Source organism: Grampus griseus (assembly GCF_964374135.1).
Source record: "Grampus griseus genome assembly, chromosome: 12".
NCBI lineage: Eukaryota > Metazoa > Chordata > Mammalia > Artiodactyla > Delphinidae > Grampus > Grampus griseus.
In genome coordinates, this window is record NC_139006.1 from 64,932,655 (window position 1) to 64,949,700 (window position 17,046).

The window sequence follows — 17,046 nt, forward strand, 5'->3', positions numbered from 1 at the left end:
TGATGGCTACCGAAAATGCAAAAATGAATAAAACCAGGTCCCTGCCATTAATGGACTCAAATCCTGGAGAGACAAACACGTCAATAAATTATTATAACACATTTGGTAAGTATTCCAATGGAGTTATTACAAGCATCCATGGAAATACACAGGAGCATCTGAGGCAGAAGCAGCACATATGCAACAGCGCTATTAGCAGATTTATCTACATGGTCTAAAGGCTTTAAACTCACTGATTCATTTAGTCCCCCTTAACAACCCTGAGAGGTAGGCACAGTTTTCTCATTTTACAGATGAGGAAACTAAGGCACAGATAGGTTAAGTAACTTACCAAATTCATGAGGTCCCAGAGATAATAAGTAGAAAAGCCAGGATTTGAACCCAGGCAATCTAATTCCAGAGTCCCTGGTCTTTACCAGTTTACTAGGGTGACTCCCCAATGACATCAACAAGTCCTGTGGGTTCTTCTACAATACCCACAATTCTACATATCAACTTTTAAGCCCATCTCTTTATCTTCCCGCTGCTTCCATGCTGGACCAGGCTTCTACAATCTCACATGATTCAGTGCAACAGTATCCTGATTTCTTTGCTCCCAATCTCTCCACTTCGATTCACCCTGCACATTCCACTACTACATTAATCCTTAAAAAAAAAAAAGGAAATTCAGTCCAGCATCAAAATTAAGACCAAAAGTTCTGGGCTTCCTTGGTGGCACAGTGGTTAAGAATCCGCCTGCCAATGCAGGGGACACGGGTTCGAGCCCGGTCCGGGAAGATCCCACATGCCGCGGAGCAACTAAGCCCGTGCGCCACAACTACTGAGCCTGCGCTCTAGAGTCCACGAGCCACAACTACTGAGCCTGTGTGCCACAAGTACTGAAGCCCACGTGCCTAGAGCCCGAGCTCCACAACAAGAGAAGCCACCACAATGAGAAGACCGCGCACTTCAACGAAGAGTAGCCCCCGTTTGCCGCAACTAGATAAAGCCCGCGTGCAGCAACAAAGACCCAGTGCAGCCAAAAATAAATAAATTTAATAAATTTAAAACAAAAAAAGACCAAAGGTTCTAGTATGAGACAGACCCTGCTAAGTCTGTAGACTCAGCCTGAATCCCATTTACCACTTATCAAACCCTACTGCATAATGAGAAAAACACTACTTACAACTCGTATTTTCTGAGGATGAAGCAAGATGACACATGCAAAGCACTCAGTAAAGGCATGTTTAGCCAAATAAAAGGTCAAGTACAATCTATTTTTAATATTTGTGAAGTTACCACTTCCATCATTTTACTTAACCAGCTCAAAAATATTCAATGATTCTTCATTACATGAAAAGCCAAATATTGACATTCAAGACCCTCCACAGTCTGAAAGCTCGCTTTCCAACTTTATTCCCAACTGTCCTCCAAACCAGTAGTTCTCAAACTTCAAGGTACATAAAAAACACCTGTGGAGCATGTGGATAAAAATGCAAATGCTTACGCCTCAAAGATTCAGAATGTCAGGCCACAGCCCAGGCATCTGCATTTTCTAAAAAGCATTCTCAGCGATTTTGATACAAATTGTGTGTGAACCGCAATTTGCAAAAAAGTACCAGAACAAAGTAAGGCAAGCCACGTTCTCAACACCTAGCATGCTCTAGCATTCCTCTGCTCCTGTTCACACCTGCCTCCCCCGCCACACACCTGTCCCACAGAACCTGAAACCCTACTCACTAAGCATAGTGTGAGCACTCTTTTCTCTACAGTCCTAGAGCACTCATTATCTTCACCATTCATTTATAATTTAACTACCCTTCAAATAATGCCTTGTTTTGCTGTCTGACTTATACCGCTATTTAACACTTCAGATCAATTATTCCAAGTCAATTTTACTATCATGAGTGAAAAGAACACTATGAACAAGAAATGATATGCTCAATATTTTGTATTTAATTTGTGAAATATCTGATATATACATAAAATAAATCTCCTTCCTCTTCTATATGTACTGATTCACTGTCTCCTGATTTAATGTATCTTAGCTGGAAAGTAAACATTAGTGGATCTGAAAATCCATAATAACCAAATTCTGTCTTAACACCCTCAAAATATACAAATAACACCCTAGTGCACTTTGTCCTGACTTAAGTTGAGACTCCATAAATCATAAACTATATCCCAGAATCGCCTGAATGTATATATGTGTGTGTACACACACAAACATACACACACACACATTTGTACTCAACAAACTTTAAAGTGAAACCTCATCATTGAAACAGGAGTCCAGAGAAATAGTGGGCAGTGATCACTGGCCAAAGGACATGTTAAAACACCACAGGTGCCATTAGTCCAAGTAATGGAACATTCTCTAAAAGGTTACTATGTTCCAAGTGCTATATTAAGTACAGTTGGGTATTCCATGGCAGTGAAATGAAAGCAATGAAAATAAAAAGATGTAAGCCCACAAGTATAAGATCAAAGGAGGTGTGAAAGATGGAAAGGTGACAGAGTGCTAGTAACTGAACTGGCGGAGCTGAGGATGCCCCCAACATACCCGCCTGCCAAAGGAGACCCTAACAAGAAGCCAGCCAATCCGTCCCATGGAACCCTGGGAAGGTGAAAGAACTGGAGAAAAGCACCATGAACGACTGGGCAAGGCAGGGGGCTCAAGTCTGCGAGTCTTTCACCCCCGAGTAGGAAACCATGTATGTGCACTCTGAAGAAATCTGAATGAAGAGACGCTGGACTCTGAAGCCAAGGTTGCAGAGAGTAATGAGGCAGAGGATAAAAACAGGGGAATGAAGTTGAAGTCGGCCTGCTGCACAGATACACAGTGGGTTTCCCAGCCTCCAAAGCAGGAGACTGGAGGGTTCTTCCCAAGAGAAAATGAAGGGGGAACCATGGAAAAGATACAGACATTTGGGATTCCCCCCATTTAAAAAGCTGGCTTGCCATCTACAGCAATGCTCACCACTCAGCAAAATCCACTCACATGCAGAGCTTTCAATCAATACTGGGAGTCTCAATCTTAAATTAAGAGTGGTCCACCAAAAATGATCAGACTTGTGAGGAAAGCCTCCAATGTGAAATAAAGAAACCAAAAATATTAATCAGAAAACAGGTGATTCTAAGAAAAAAATTTTAACTAATATCCTCAGGGAGATAATAAAACTAATAATAACAACTGCAAACATTTATACAGCCTACTATGTCCCTGGGTCCTATTCAAAGTGCTTGACACATATTGAGTCTTTTAATCCGCACCGGGTTAGCAATTATGACCCGAGGGCTAAATCCAGCCTGCTGCATGAAGAATGATTTTTACATTTTTAAGTGGTCAAGAAAAATCAGTATTTTGTGACACGTGGAAATCCTATGAAATTAAAACTTCAGTGTCTACAAGTGAAGTTTTATTAGAACACAGCCATGGTCATTTGTTTACACACTAAAGCTGCTTTCGTGATACAACAGCAGAGCTGAGTAGTTACTACAGAGACTATATGTGGTGTGTTCATCCCCTTATACTGCTGCTCAGTGCACTACAAATCTCAGGGACACATGTGACAATGACAGCATTTCAAGTGTCAGGCATATTGCCATACTTTGACATTTTTAATTACCAGTAAATATCTCTCATATCAAAGCAAGAACAAAGGGCAATTTCCCTGGTGGTCCAGTGGTTAGGACTCTGCGCTTCCACTGCTGGGGCCTGGATTCGATCCCTGGTCGGGGAACTAAGATCCCGCAAGCCCCAAGGCGTGGCCGAAAAAAAAAAAAAGAACGAAGTAGACTCTGATGTCACACTTTTAAGTCACAGTGGAGTGTAGATTTTTTTTATCTAATTAGATATTGAAGTATTATGTTTATCATGTAATATCATCGTAGCTATGTCAGAAGAATACAAGATAGGTAGACATTACCAACTAAGGTAATAACATGACATGCCCTACCACACAGCACTCACTCCCAACTCATCAGAGCAACAATCAAGAAAATTAGAAAATTTAAAACAAGGCATTTCATCACAAGCAAAATGTCTTCCCAAAAATAAAAAATGAAAATGAGGCTACAACCAGAGTAAGATTCTGAATGGCTCATTTGTTAACCAAGCAAGGAAAGTCATTTACCAATCATGATTTAAATTGTGTTTGATTACAGCAGACAAAGAAATGTGTCCAGAGAAAATAAAACATCTTTAAGACTTGTCTCTCAGTGAAAATAATTGCTCCAAGAACAGCCTGTAAGGAACAATTACAGCCATGAATGTTTTCCAAATTGGTTGAGAAAATACTAATTCAGTACAACCTGAAGTGGCATCTGCTAAGATGAATAATGACAGATGGCGGTAAACATGTGTGGAGCAGAAAAAAGCTTAGCTGGACAAGTTTACAAATCTTATGAAAATGCAAGGTGTTTACAAAATTTTATTTTACTTTGCAAAATATACTTTTTTTACAAAAATATGTTACTTATGTTAACATGTGGATTTATTATTTCTATTTTTAAGTAAATTACATAAATATTTCTTAAATGCAAGGTGCTTATAGCCTACAGTGTTCATTATGCTATCTATCAGCAGGTACTCTGCATAAAAATATTTGAATCTATGATGTGTTATTGAACCAGCAGTGTCAACAGCCAACTTCATCCACTCTCATGAACTTAACTATCAGTTCCATAAAATTTTTCTCAGAAATAAAAACTGAATATCCTGATACGTTCTACCACACAACAATACAATGGCTCAGCAATGGTATAGTTTTATTTAAATTTTTCAAGCTCAGGGTTGAGACTGAAATTGTCCTGAACAAGAAGAACTCCCTCAACCACTGTTACTAGACACTGAATGGCTTTGGAAATTAGTTTTTGCTGCACATTTGATAATATTTCTCAATGAATTCAACCTAAAATTAGAAGGCCAACAGCACTTAAAAATCTGTAAAACCTATACCGAGGTAAAGTCATTTCAAGGACAACTGACATTGTTTGAATCACAGGTAATGTCAAGCTGCTTTATACACTTTTTTTTTTTTGCGGTACACGGGCCTCTCACTGTTGTGGCCTCTCCTGTTGCAGAGCACAGGCTCCGGACGCGCGGGCTCAGCGGCCATGGCTCAAGGGCCTAGCCGCACCGCGGCATGTGGGATCTTCCCGGACCAGGGCACGAACCCATGTCCCCTGCATCGGCAGGCAGACTCTCAACCACTGCACCACCAGGGAAGCCCCTTTATACACTTTTGATGCTGTCAAAAATCAAAATAAGACTCGAGACCTCCACTCCCACACAAGTATGCAGTAGATATATTTTCCAAAGTCAAACTACAGTTCCAACAGCATTTTTCAGACCTCAGTACAAGTACAAAAGTACGTTCCACATTTCAAAACCCATTTAACTGTGCAACAAGGAGTTCCACGTAGTCCTCAATTGGAAGTGATTAGTTGGTAATACAATGATTTGCTAAAGGGTAAATATGAGAAATGAATCTAACATAATTCTACAGATGTCTTCCAAGCAATAAATACGCTCTATTAAAACCACTGGGGGAATTTCCTGGTGGTCCAGTGGTTAAGACTCGGGCTTTCACTGCCGTGGACCCGGGTTCAATACCTGGTCAGGGAACTAAGATCCCACAAACCGTGCAGTTCAGCCAAAAAATATATATATATATGTTCATAGATTGATATCAGTATTTGGCAATACTTATCTATGTAAAAAGATATATTCAAAGGTGAAATACATTAAATCTCATTACAAATCAGCATTAAATAGGAACATTTATGATCAATTTTGATGATAGGGAACAGTAACTTTAAACTCCAATTAAGTAAAATGGTATCCCTTCTCCCCCAAAAAAGATTTCATTCTTCTCATCAGCAAACCTTTATTACCAAAAAAAGAGTTCTCAACCATTATTAGTATTGTATTTTTAATTTCATCGATTAAAAAACTTGAGGAAATTTTTTCTCCCTTGTTTTGCAAGTACCTACAAAATATTCTTCATTTTGCCTCTGGGCCCACAAAGCCTAATGCTTATGATCTGGCCCTTTACACAAAATGTCTGCCAACCCTTGGCCTAGAAGAAGAAACTGAGACAAAGAAAGGTTAAGCGACTTGCCCAAGACCAAGACTACAGAGTTAGAAAGTGAGAGACCAGGTTTCAGGCTAAGGCAGTCTGGGTGCAGAAACCATGCTCTTAACCACTATACCACATTGTTCCCATGAACCAAGAACAAGATGTCAAGGAAATAATCAAAGAACAAGAAAAGAGGGCTTCCCCGGTGGTGCAGTGGTTGAGAGTCCGCCTGCCGATGCAGGGGACACGGGTTCGTGCCCCGGTCCGGGAAGATCCCACATGCCGCGGAGCGGCTGGGCCCGTGAGCCATGGCCGCTGAGCCTGCGCGTCCGGGGCCTGTGCTCCGCAACGGGAGAGGCCACAGCAGTGAGAGGCCCACGTACCGCAAAAAATAAAAAAAGAACAAGAAAAGATACTTGAAACTACTAAAAACTGATTTAAAAATTCAATAGGCAGTCTTGTGTGATAATATAGAAGCTGTGTAATTACTTGAAAGATGAGTGGATGTGAAATAAAAGCCATTTTGTGTACTGTTAAAAAAAAAATTCATTTAGAAGGTCTTAATAGATTAGTAACAGGAGTTCCAAACAGAAAGCACAAACAAAACAGAGGAGCATTAAGTTAAGACACTGTCAGGTCGGGAACTGTGAAGGTGTGAGACTGTACTTTACCTTCATTAATAAAGACAATAAAGCCTCTGGGAGGGGATGAAAAACAATTCACTGTCACGGCAACAGCAGTAGCCAGAGTAACATCTTGCATCGGTTTCCTGGGTCCCAATCCCCACAGGTCTTCCAAAGTATTTGGTAAAAATCAGTAATATGTTCACAGAAAAATAAAACAAATAAGGAGGGGGGGCGGGGAAGCAAGGTAAACTCAGCTCAGCACTGATATTTATGCAGTCAGGATAATGTAAACACTGAATTAATCAAGAATTCTTAAGTATCTATACTACAAGGGCTGGAAGAGGGGGAGGAGGAGGAAGAGGCTCATCTACCACAACAGGCATCAACAGGTATTACCTAAAATTGATAAATCACAGAATAGCCATTTAGACATATTACTTATAAACACAGTTAAAAGCAGTTATCTCTGGGAACCAGACTAAAAAGGACAGGTAAGGCAGGGTACTGCTGATCTTCTATAACATTATTATAAATTATTATCTTTTCTAACAATTTGCAAGTATTACTTTAAGTAGAAATATTAATTTTTAAATACATTGGAGAGAATGTGCTTTACTATTTCACAATCATTGATTCATATAACTCAATGTGCAAATATCAAAGAATAGTACAGGGCTGAAAAAACAAACTAGCAGGGCTTCCCTAGTGGCGCAGTGGTTGAGAGTCCGCCTGCCGATGCAGGGGACACGGGTTCGTGACCCAGTCCGGGAAGATCCCACGTGCCACGGAGCGGCTGGGCCCGTGAGCCATGGCCGCTGGGCCTGTGCATCCGGAGCCTGTGCTCCACAACAGGAAAGACCACAACAGTGAGAGGCCCACGTATTACAAACAAACAAACAAACAAACAAACAAACTAGCAATACCCAAGCTCCATCACACTGGTTATGTAAGCACGACGACTCCGTCAATATTTCCTGAGTGCCCATTATGTGGCCAGCACAATACCAAGAGCCAGGGTTAAAACTGTGAAGGATAGAATTTATTTACAGTTGAGTAAGAGACACAAATAAAGCAACATGAAATTATAATATGGCAACTATTCAGGACTCAGTGAAAGCTTCCCAGAGGTCATGCCATAAAAGCTAAGACCTAGGACTTCCCTGGTGGTGCAGTGGGTAAGACTCCGTGCTCCCAATGCAGGGGGCCCGGGTTCAATCCCTGGTCAGGGAACTAGATCCCACATGCATGCTGCAACCAAGAGTTCGCATGCCACAACTAAGGAGCCTGCATGCTGCAACTAAGAAGCCTGCGTACTGCAATTAAGGAGCCAGCGAGCTGCAACTAAGGAGGCCGCCTGCTGCAACTAAGACCCGGCACAACCAAATAAATAAAAAAAAAATAAAAGCTAAGACCTGAAGGACTGGCCTGGTTGGGTGTGGAGTTAAGAAACTTTTCAAAGTAAGAGAAAAGCATGTGTGTAGGCCTAGGATTAGGAAAAACAGGCAGGGTCCATTCAAGGAACTGAAAAAAGCTCAACATGGCTAGAGTAGGGAGGGAAGCAAAAAAGGCCAGAAAGCAAGCTGATGCCTGATAGGGAGACTTACTAAAGGGCATGTCTTCTACTTTGCCCACTGTAACTATAAAATTGCATACATCCCTCAGCCTTCTAGACCAGTGAACTCTTCCCCAATACACTGATGATTTCAAAATACCTTAGTCCAGAACTATCCTATGGGTGCCAGACCATTTATCTGACTACATGCCATACATTACTATCTGGACCCAGAAATCAAGGGCCATATCCTAGAGATGACAGAGTAAGAAGCTGGAAAAGAGGCTGGGTCCCTCATGACAGCAGAGCCACCATACCAGCCCTGAATTGTCTACCTCTGGACTTCTCTTACATGAGAAACAAACTAACAACATGTTCAAGCTAGCAACGGTATGTTACTCAAAGACAAACCTAATCTTAACTGACACAGGAGACTTTGAAAGTATTGTAAGGTGGAGGGTTGCAAAAGGTATTTTGAAGGAATAATTGTCAAGATTCAGTGATTGACTTCAGGACTTCCCTGGTGGTCCAGTGGTTAAGACTCCGTGCTCCCAATGCAGGGCGCCTGGGTTTGATCCCTTGTCAGGGAACTAGATCCCACATGCATGCCGCAACTAAGAGCCTGCATGCCGCAACTAAAGATCCCACATGCCACAACAAAGATCCCGAGGGCCACAACCAACTAAGACCTGGCAGAGTCAAATAAATAAATAAATAAATATTTTTAAAAAAAGATTCAGTGATTGACTCAATCTAAAAAAGAAAACTTATTATCTGTCATATGACATACAAAAAAATTGTTGTTAATTCTTCCAATATTCTTATTGGAGAGTTACAGCCACTTTTGGTGTCTGCATTTTTTAATTGAGATATAATTCACATGTAACATATTAATTTCAGGTGTACAACACAATGATTCAATATATGTATATACTGTACTGCAAAATGATTGCCACAATCAGTCTAGTTAACATCCAGCACCACACAGAGTTATTTTTTTTTCTTGTGACGGGAACATTTAAGATCTACTGTTAGCAACTTTCAAACATATAATACAGTATTATTAACAACAGTCACCACGTTGCACATTACATTCCAGCACTTATTTATTTTATAACTGGAAGTTTGCACCTTTTGACCACCTTCACCCATTTCACCCACCCCCGACCCCTCACCTGCTGTCTGCATTTTTAAAGAATGTAACAAAAACTAGAGAAGACATCAAAAAGTACTGACCAAACTTTCTTAATAATAAAAAAAAAACATTTTTCAGTAAATAAGAGCTATCTGTAAAGTTGTTTTCAGCCCTATTAGATTGCTTTGTCTACAAATAGACAAACATGAGTATAATTTAAAACTGCAAACAGTTTTTAAGAAGTTCAAAGCATTAAGCTCAACTAAGAATCTTAGTAGGGAAAATAAGCTTAAAAATAGGCACAGATATATAACAATTCCCATTATGTTTACTGGAAGCCATAAGCTAAAACACACCACCATCAGAAAGACCAGACCTTCACGCTCCAAGGCAGTCAAGACCTTGAGAGCTAAGCTGGAAAGTGGAACCCCCTCAGGAAGCAGGATACCAACTACAGGACTTCCTGAAATCCACCTGTAAGATTCAGAGTCTTCTCCCCCATCCTGGGAGAGGAAGAGCAGTAACAGCCATCTTGCCCCTCTGCTTTGCAGGCCCACAGCATTCAACCTCGCCCAGCTGAGTCACATACGGAAAATTCTAGATGGGAATTCAAGCCCAACTCTCACAGTAGCTCATTCTTCCTGAAAATTTTTTCTCCCTTTGAGTCTTCCTGTTGAATTGGAGGTACCTCCATCACCCACTGGGACACAGAGCCCCTGCCCTCTCACTCTGGGCATGGGAACCATCATTGCCAGAGTGTCCTGCGACTTCAAGTAGCAGCTGAGCATTATATACACTCTGATTACAAGTAAACAATACTTAAAAAACATGAATATGTAATAAATAAATAAATAAATATGAATATGAAAAAGACCGAAACAAAATACAGAAAAACTTTACACGTTATTACATTGTTTTTATATTTAATCACTTTTAAAGGTCTCATTTTACCAAAGCCTATACTACAAATGTCACAGGTATTTCCCACATATTTGTTTACAGTCACTAAAAGGAAAATGGAACAGTCCTCTCCAGCACTAACTATTCCCATTATCTACAAAGTGAAAGAGGACACACTGCATTTGCAGCAGCAAACAAAACCACTGATTTTCTTAAGTCTCAACAAAATATCCCAAAACATACTGTGATAGGCAGAATAACAATTCCCAAAGATGTCCACATCCTAATCTACGGAACCTGTGATTCGGTTATTTTACATAGCAAAAGGGACTTTGCAGATGTAATTAAGTTAAGGACCTTAAGTTGAGGGAAATTACCCTGAATTACCCAGGTGTGCCTGATCTAATCACATGGGTCCTTAAAAGTGGAGAACCTTTCCCAGCTGTGGTAAGATGGACTACAGAACAGCCAGAGAGATGCAATGCTGCTGGTTTTGAAGATGGAGGAAGGGGGTCACAAGCCAAGGAATGTGGCGGCCCCTAAAAGCTGGAAGAGGCAAGGAAACAGATTCTCCCCTGGAAACTTCCCAAAAGGAACACAGGCTTGACACACTGATTTTAGCCCAGTGAGACCCATTTCGGACTTCTAAAATACAGAACTTTTAAAGAATAAGTTTGTATTGTTTTAAGCCATTAAATTTGTGGTGATTTGTTGCAGTAGTCATAGAAAACTAATACACACACATGAAACAACTTCTAACAATATGTGAAATCATCTGGAAAGAAACATAATCAAATTGCCCAAATACTTAGAGCAGTATGAGATCTAAGTTATTTGTGCATTTTGTGGTATATTTCACTTCTATTTTTCTCCTGCCCTCGCAAAACTCCATCCATTAAAGAGCTAGCCAAAGTGACAATTCTTCAAGCATTCTGCAGAAGGATGAACCATATTAATCAAGAAAATGGAACAGTCAGGACAACAGGATTAACTGGAAAAATCAGGAAACAAACTGTATTTTTCAGGAAGTCAAACATCAAAATGTTTGCACTGCTTCTTCAGTATCAAATGGATACCACATTTTAAAAAATAAGTCCTTCTAGATATAAAGAGCTTATTATTAATTTTTTAGGTGTGACAATCATATTGTGGGTATATTAAAAAGAGAGTGACTCAATCTTCCAGAGACATATACTCAAATATTTACAAATGAAATGGAGCTGGGAATAGGAATTCAGGGCCATAGATGAAACTAAATTAGCCTGAGTTACTGATTGTTAGAGCCGGGTAATGGGTACGTGGGGGTATATTACATTATCCCAGGTTGAGCTTTTCCAAATTTAAAAGTTACAAAAACAAAGTCCTCGACCTACTTATAATAATATAGATTTCTTAATATATTTAATAGTTGAAACTCCTTCCTGTAACATTGACCCATCTCAATTTTCTGCCACTTAATCCACATGCATCAATTTTTTCATTCCCACTCATTCTGCCCTGTTTACTAACCTAATGAGCTTCAGGAAGTCACCTAACAGCTAAAAGGTTGATTCTTCATCTGCAGAATGGGAATAATTATACTTACCCAGTCTGTCTCTGAGTTGCAGAGAAAATTATGAGATAAACAATACAAAGCAGGATAACCATTCAAGAAATCTACATTATTCATAACTTCCATGCTCAGCAGCAACCATTCACCTATTACTATAGATCCCCTTCCCGTCCACCTCCAGTTCCTCTCTCGAACCCTCAATTCATCATCCCAAAGCCAGGGTCCCTCTGAAAGGGTACACTCCTCTCCACTGCCTCTACACACACACCGGTGTTTTCATATCTTTCAGCACCTTCTCTCTACACATCTCTCCCTCCAGCTTTCAAGCATCCTGCTCAATCTGCCCCCCTAGCGAGTCTATCCTGTGTACCCCTTTGCTGGCCCTATTACAATCACCCCATCCCTTCTATTTCAGTACTTTCATCCTATCAGCTTTATTAACTCACTACTGTTCACAAACACCCGATCTAACTTCCCACCCTCTCGCCTTTCAGTTAAAACACAATCGCTACTTGCCAGGGAGTGGAGAATAAGGAGTGACTTCTAATGGGTATAGTTTTCTTTTTTGGGTGATAAAGATGTTCTTAAATTAGACAGTTGCACAACCCTGTGAAAATGCTTTTAAAAAACACTGTGTTTAAAAAAAGAACAAAAAACCACTGCGTTATACTTTAACTGTACTTTTAAAGGGTGAATTTTGTGGTCTGTCAATTACATCTCAATAAAAATTTGTATGTCAAAAAAACAATCAACATTATTGCTCACCTTGCCCATCACACGCCCACTTGTCACATCAACCCCATCTTCCGAAGCATCGACTTGCTCTTCGGTATCCCCCCCGCCACGACCAACTCCCAACACCAGACTCGGACTGAGGCCCCTCTCACTCTCTTGATTAGCACATCCCCTCACTTCCCGGCTCTAAATGCCACTGAATCCTGGAAGTGGGGGGCAGCTCTCGTGGCCCCGTCCCCCGCTGGCAGAAGGGACCCTTCTGCCCGGGGGAGGGGAGGGTGTCCCCAAACCCGCTCTGACAAGGGGCGGGGCCCCGCCCGGCTCCCAGGGCCGCGCTGCCAGGGGCGACGCCACAGCCCACCTGTCTCAGCCGGCGGAGAGATCCGCTTCCAGCTCACGGACGGACGAACGGGTGGCAGAGGGGACAGAACAAGCCGCGGTCGCCGCCGCAGCCGGGTTGGCGCACACCTGCTCAGGCGTCCATGTTTCCACGTCTCTGCGGCTCCGGCTCCGACTCCGACTCCGGCTCGGCTCCCGCCCGGACAGCGTCAGTGCGGAGGCCCAGGGGCGGGGAGAGCAGAGGGAAGCTACGGAGAACGCCCGGGGTACCGAAAGCCCCGGCGCGCTCTAGCCGGCGGTCACGTGGCGCGCGGCGCGCGGACTTCTGGGAAATGAAGTGCTTCCGGCGTTCAGCGTTTCTCTACTCTCCTGCGCTTCCAGGGCAACCGCAAAGCCGCGTGGCAAAACTGAGAAGCTGATAAATCTTACCTTCGTGCTGCAGTCCTGGCTTACCCTACAACACTTGTTCTGGTAACTTAACTTCATTAAGGCTCCTGTTCATTCCAGCACAATAATCACCCCAAAGTCGGGCAGTTCCTTGTAGGACTCTAAAGAATTGGGAAATAGGAAAATAAAGTTTGATGGAGGCAGAATAGCAGATCTAGAATTGCCTGCAATACTGTCAGAAAGGACAGGTCCAACAGGAAAGAGTGTCAATGTGGTGCAGTGGCAAAAGTATGGAATTTAAAGTCAAATGAGCTGAGGTTACCAGATTGACGTCCTTGGGTCCTTATTTCACCTCTCCAGCAAGTTTCCTCATCTAGAATACATATACGGGATCATGATGATACTAACCATACAGGACTATTAACGACGTCAGTAATAATAACTCACATTATGGGTTGTTTTCTATGGGCTATTCACTGTTACTTTATTTCTTCAAATAACGCTATGAGATAGATATCGCTGTTATTTCCTTAATATGAACAGTATGTGCCAATACACTCTGAAAAGTACTATAGAGGTCTTACATATACTTTTCCAACTTTTATTGCCAACAAGTTCCCTGAACTTGCAGAATAATTGCAGGAAAATATACTAAAACACAAGATACCTGAGAAGCCTAGCTAAAAATGAGGTGATAAAAATGTTCTGAAATTAGATAGTTTATGGCTATGCAGCCATTGTAAACAATGCTATGAATATGTGTTCATGATATATTGAGAGGAAATGGTATGTACAGTATTACCCATTTTCAAAAATAAATTATATTTATAATACTTATGTATATATGGCCCAAGGGGAAAAAGGCTAAAGGAATATTAGCAATTATTATCTTTGGGAAATGAGGTCATGCATGTTTTTAAAATAAATTTATTTATTTATATTTGGCTGCATTGGGTCTTCGTTGCTGCACACAGGCTTCCTCTAGCTGTGGTGAGCGGAGCCACTCTTCGTTGCTATGCGCGGGCTTCTCATTTTGGTGGCTTCTCTTGTTGCGGAGCACAGGCTCCAGGCACACGGGCTTCAGTAGTTGCAGCACGTGGGCTCAGTAGTTGTGGCTCGCGGGCTCTAGAGCGCAGGCTCAGTAGCTGTGGCACACAGGCTTAGTTGCTCTGTGGCATGTGAGATCTTCCTGGGCCAGGGCTCGAACCCTTGTCCCCTGCACTGGCAGGTGGATTCTTAACCACTGTGCCACTAGGGAAGTCCCCATGCATGATTAAAAAGTTTTTTCCTACATGTTTTCTAATTTTTCTGCAATAAATATGAATTACATGTATAATTTTATTTTTAAATTACTATAGCGAAAAGAGAGTCAGGCACCAAATCAACCTCAAAGTACTTTTTAATTTTGCCTATACAAAAATCACAGTCTACCTACCCCAAAGTGACCTAGCAAAAACTGTGAACATCTCTTCAGAACTTTCTTGATAGACCAAGAAGCAACTTATTCTACCTTGAGGCAATCCTATTTGTGAAATTTAATATTCCCTACCTTTTGTAATTTTTGCATGGCTTGAAATAAAAAGTTTCACTAGAAACCAGTGTTCCTAGGCAAATATCATAATGTTGCTAAGAAAACATCATAAATCAGAAAATAATAATAGGAATGGTTTTAACAATATGTAATGCATTAGTTGAAGTAGCAGTCCTTTGAAAACTACTTATTGTACATGTAATGTGAAAAGTATTATCCTTGGTCAGCAACTTTCAATACTGCCTGCACAAGTATCATGACAGCTTTGACTTGACTACTTCAGTGTCTGGTTATTGCAGAAACACTAACAAGAAGGCCATAAACACCCTCCCACTAAATGCAATGGGGTGTCTTGGATTGGATCCTGGAACCACAAAAGGCAATAGTGGGAAAACTGATGAAAGCCAGATAAAGTCTGGACTTTAGTTAAAGATATTGTACCAATGTTAATTTCCTAGTTTTGACAATTGTGTATGGTTATATAAGATATTAACATTTAAGGAAACTAGGAGGAGGATATTCAGGAACTGTCTGTACCTTGCAACTCTTCTGTAAATTTAAAATTATTCCCTCTGGCAGGCGGAATAACGGCCACCCTGAAGATGTCCACATCCTAATCCCCCAAGACCTATGAATATATTAGTTTACATGGCAAAGGGGAATTAAGATTGCAGATGGCATTAAGGTCACTAATCAGATGACCTTAAAATGGGGAGATTATCCCCAGTTATCTGGGTGGGCCCGATGTAACCACAAAAGTAAAAAGTGAGAGGGAGGCAGAAAACATCAGTCATGAATATGGCTCTAGCAGAAGATCAAGTGATTCAATGTGAGAACCAGGCATTACTGGCTTTGGAAACATTATCTGCTAGAGCCTTCAGAAGGGAACACAGTCTTGCTGATACCCTCATTTTAGCTCAGTGAGACTGAGTCAGACTCTCACCCACAGAGCTATAAGACAATAAATTTGTGTTGTTTTAAGCCACTAAATATGTGGTAATTTTTTGTAGTAGTAATGGAAAACGAATACATTCAAAAATTAAAAAGTGTAGGGACCTCCCTGGTGGCTCAGTGGTTAAGAATCTGTCTGCCAATGCAGGGGATACGGGTTCGAGCCCTGGTCCCAGAAGATCCCACATGCCACAGAGCAACTAAGCCCATGTGCCACAACTACTGAGCCTGTGCTCTAGAGCCCACGAGCTATAACTACTGAGCCCACACTCTGCAACTACTGAAGCACGCGCACTCTAGGGCCTGCATGCCACAACTACTGAGCCTGCATGCTGCAACTACTGAAACCCGCGTGCCTAGAGCCTGTGCTCCACGGTAAGAGAAGCCACCGCAATGAGAAACCTGCGCACCGCAATGAAGAGTAGCCCCCACTCACAACTAGAGAAAACCCACGCGCAGCAACGAAGACCCAACGCAGCCAAAAAAACAAAAAAAAGGTATAATTAAAAACAAAACTTCCAAATGGCTACCTGTCTTGCCAACACATTCCCAATCTGGGACTGTACAAATATCCATGCTACTTAGAAAGAAACTGTAAACCAGAAAATGCACAAAAAATTATACTTCACTTCCCAGCTCATTTTGGTTAGACTATTATAAAAACCAGCTGTATCTGGAAACATGTTGAGTTCCATAGGAAAGTCATTCAAGCAATGAAGTGTCAAGTGAGTCATTGGAAACAGTCTGGTATCTGAAATTGCAGTCCTGCGTAACCTCCTCATCCTCACTACTCAGTGACTTTCCAGCAAGGTACTCAAAACAAGGACTGGTGCTTCTGATTTAGGATGTCCATTTGGTTCATTCATTCACTTATTCCGCTAATATTTACTTAGCAATTTTGTGTGCACTGTGCTTCAGAGCTGGGCCTGACCTCAAGAAGCTGAAGGTCTAGAAGAGGAAACAGGCATTATAGAATTAAAAACTGGGTTAAATTGCCACGAAGAACAAGAACAGTCAGCACAACCTGGTATCCAGCCCCAAGGAAACAGCTTTTCAAGAAATAAATGGTGAAAAATTAACCATTTTCTGGATGAGCGGGGCCAGTATTTTCAGCATCTTAATAATAAAATTTATACCTGCAAAATTGAAATTTCCTTAAGGGTTAAAACAAAGAAACAAATAGAACTGAACTAAATCAACAAAAAATTATTCCAGAGGTGCTAAATGCCACCATGACCCCTCAGTAATAAATGGTTCCCAATGCGATCAAATGGCC

The 17,046-nt window shown here is 41.3% G+C and overlaps 1 protein-coding gene across 1 annotated transcript in view; it reads right to left on the reverse strand.

The window, feature by feature from the left end:
* DYM (dymeclin) overlaps positions 1-13,192 on the reverse strand; it is a 371,864-nt gene extending 358,672 nt beyond the window's left edge. The window contains exon 1 of the mRNA XM_082668392.1: positions 12,924-13,192. The gene's annotated coding sequence lies outside the window, so the exon portion shown is untranslated. The remainder of the gene's footprint in view (positions 1-12,923) is intronic.
* Positions 13,193-17,046: the final 3,854 nt, after the last annotated feature.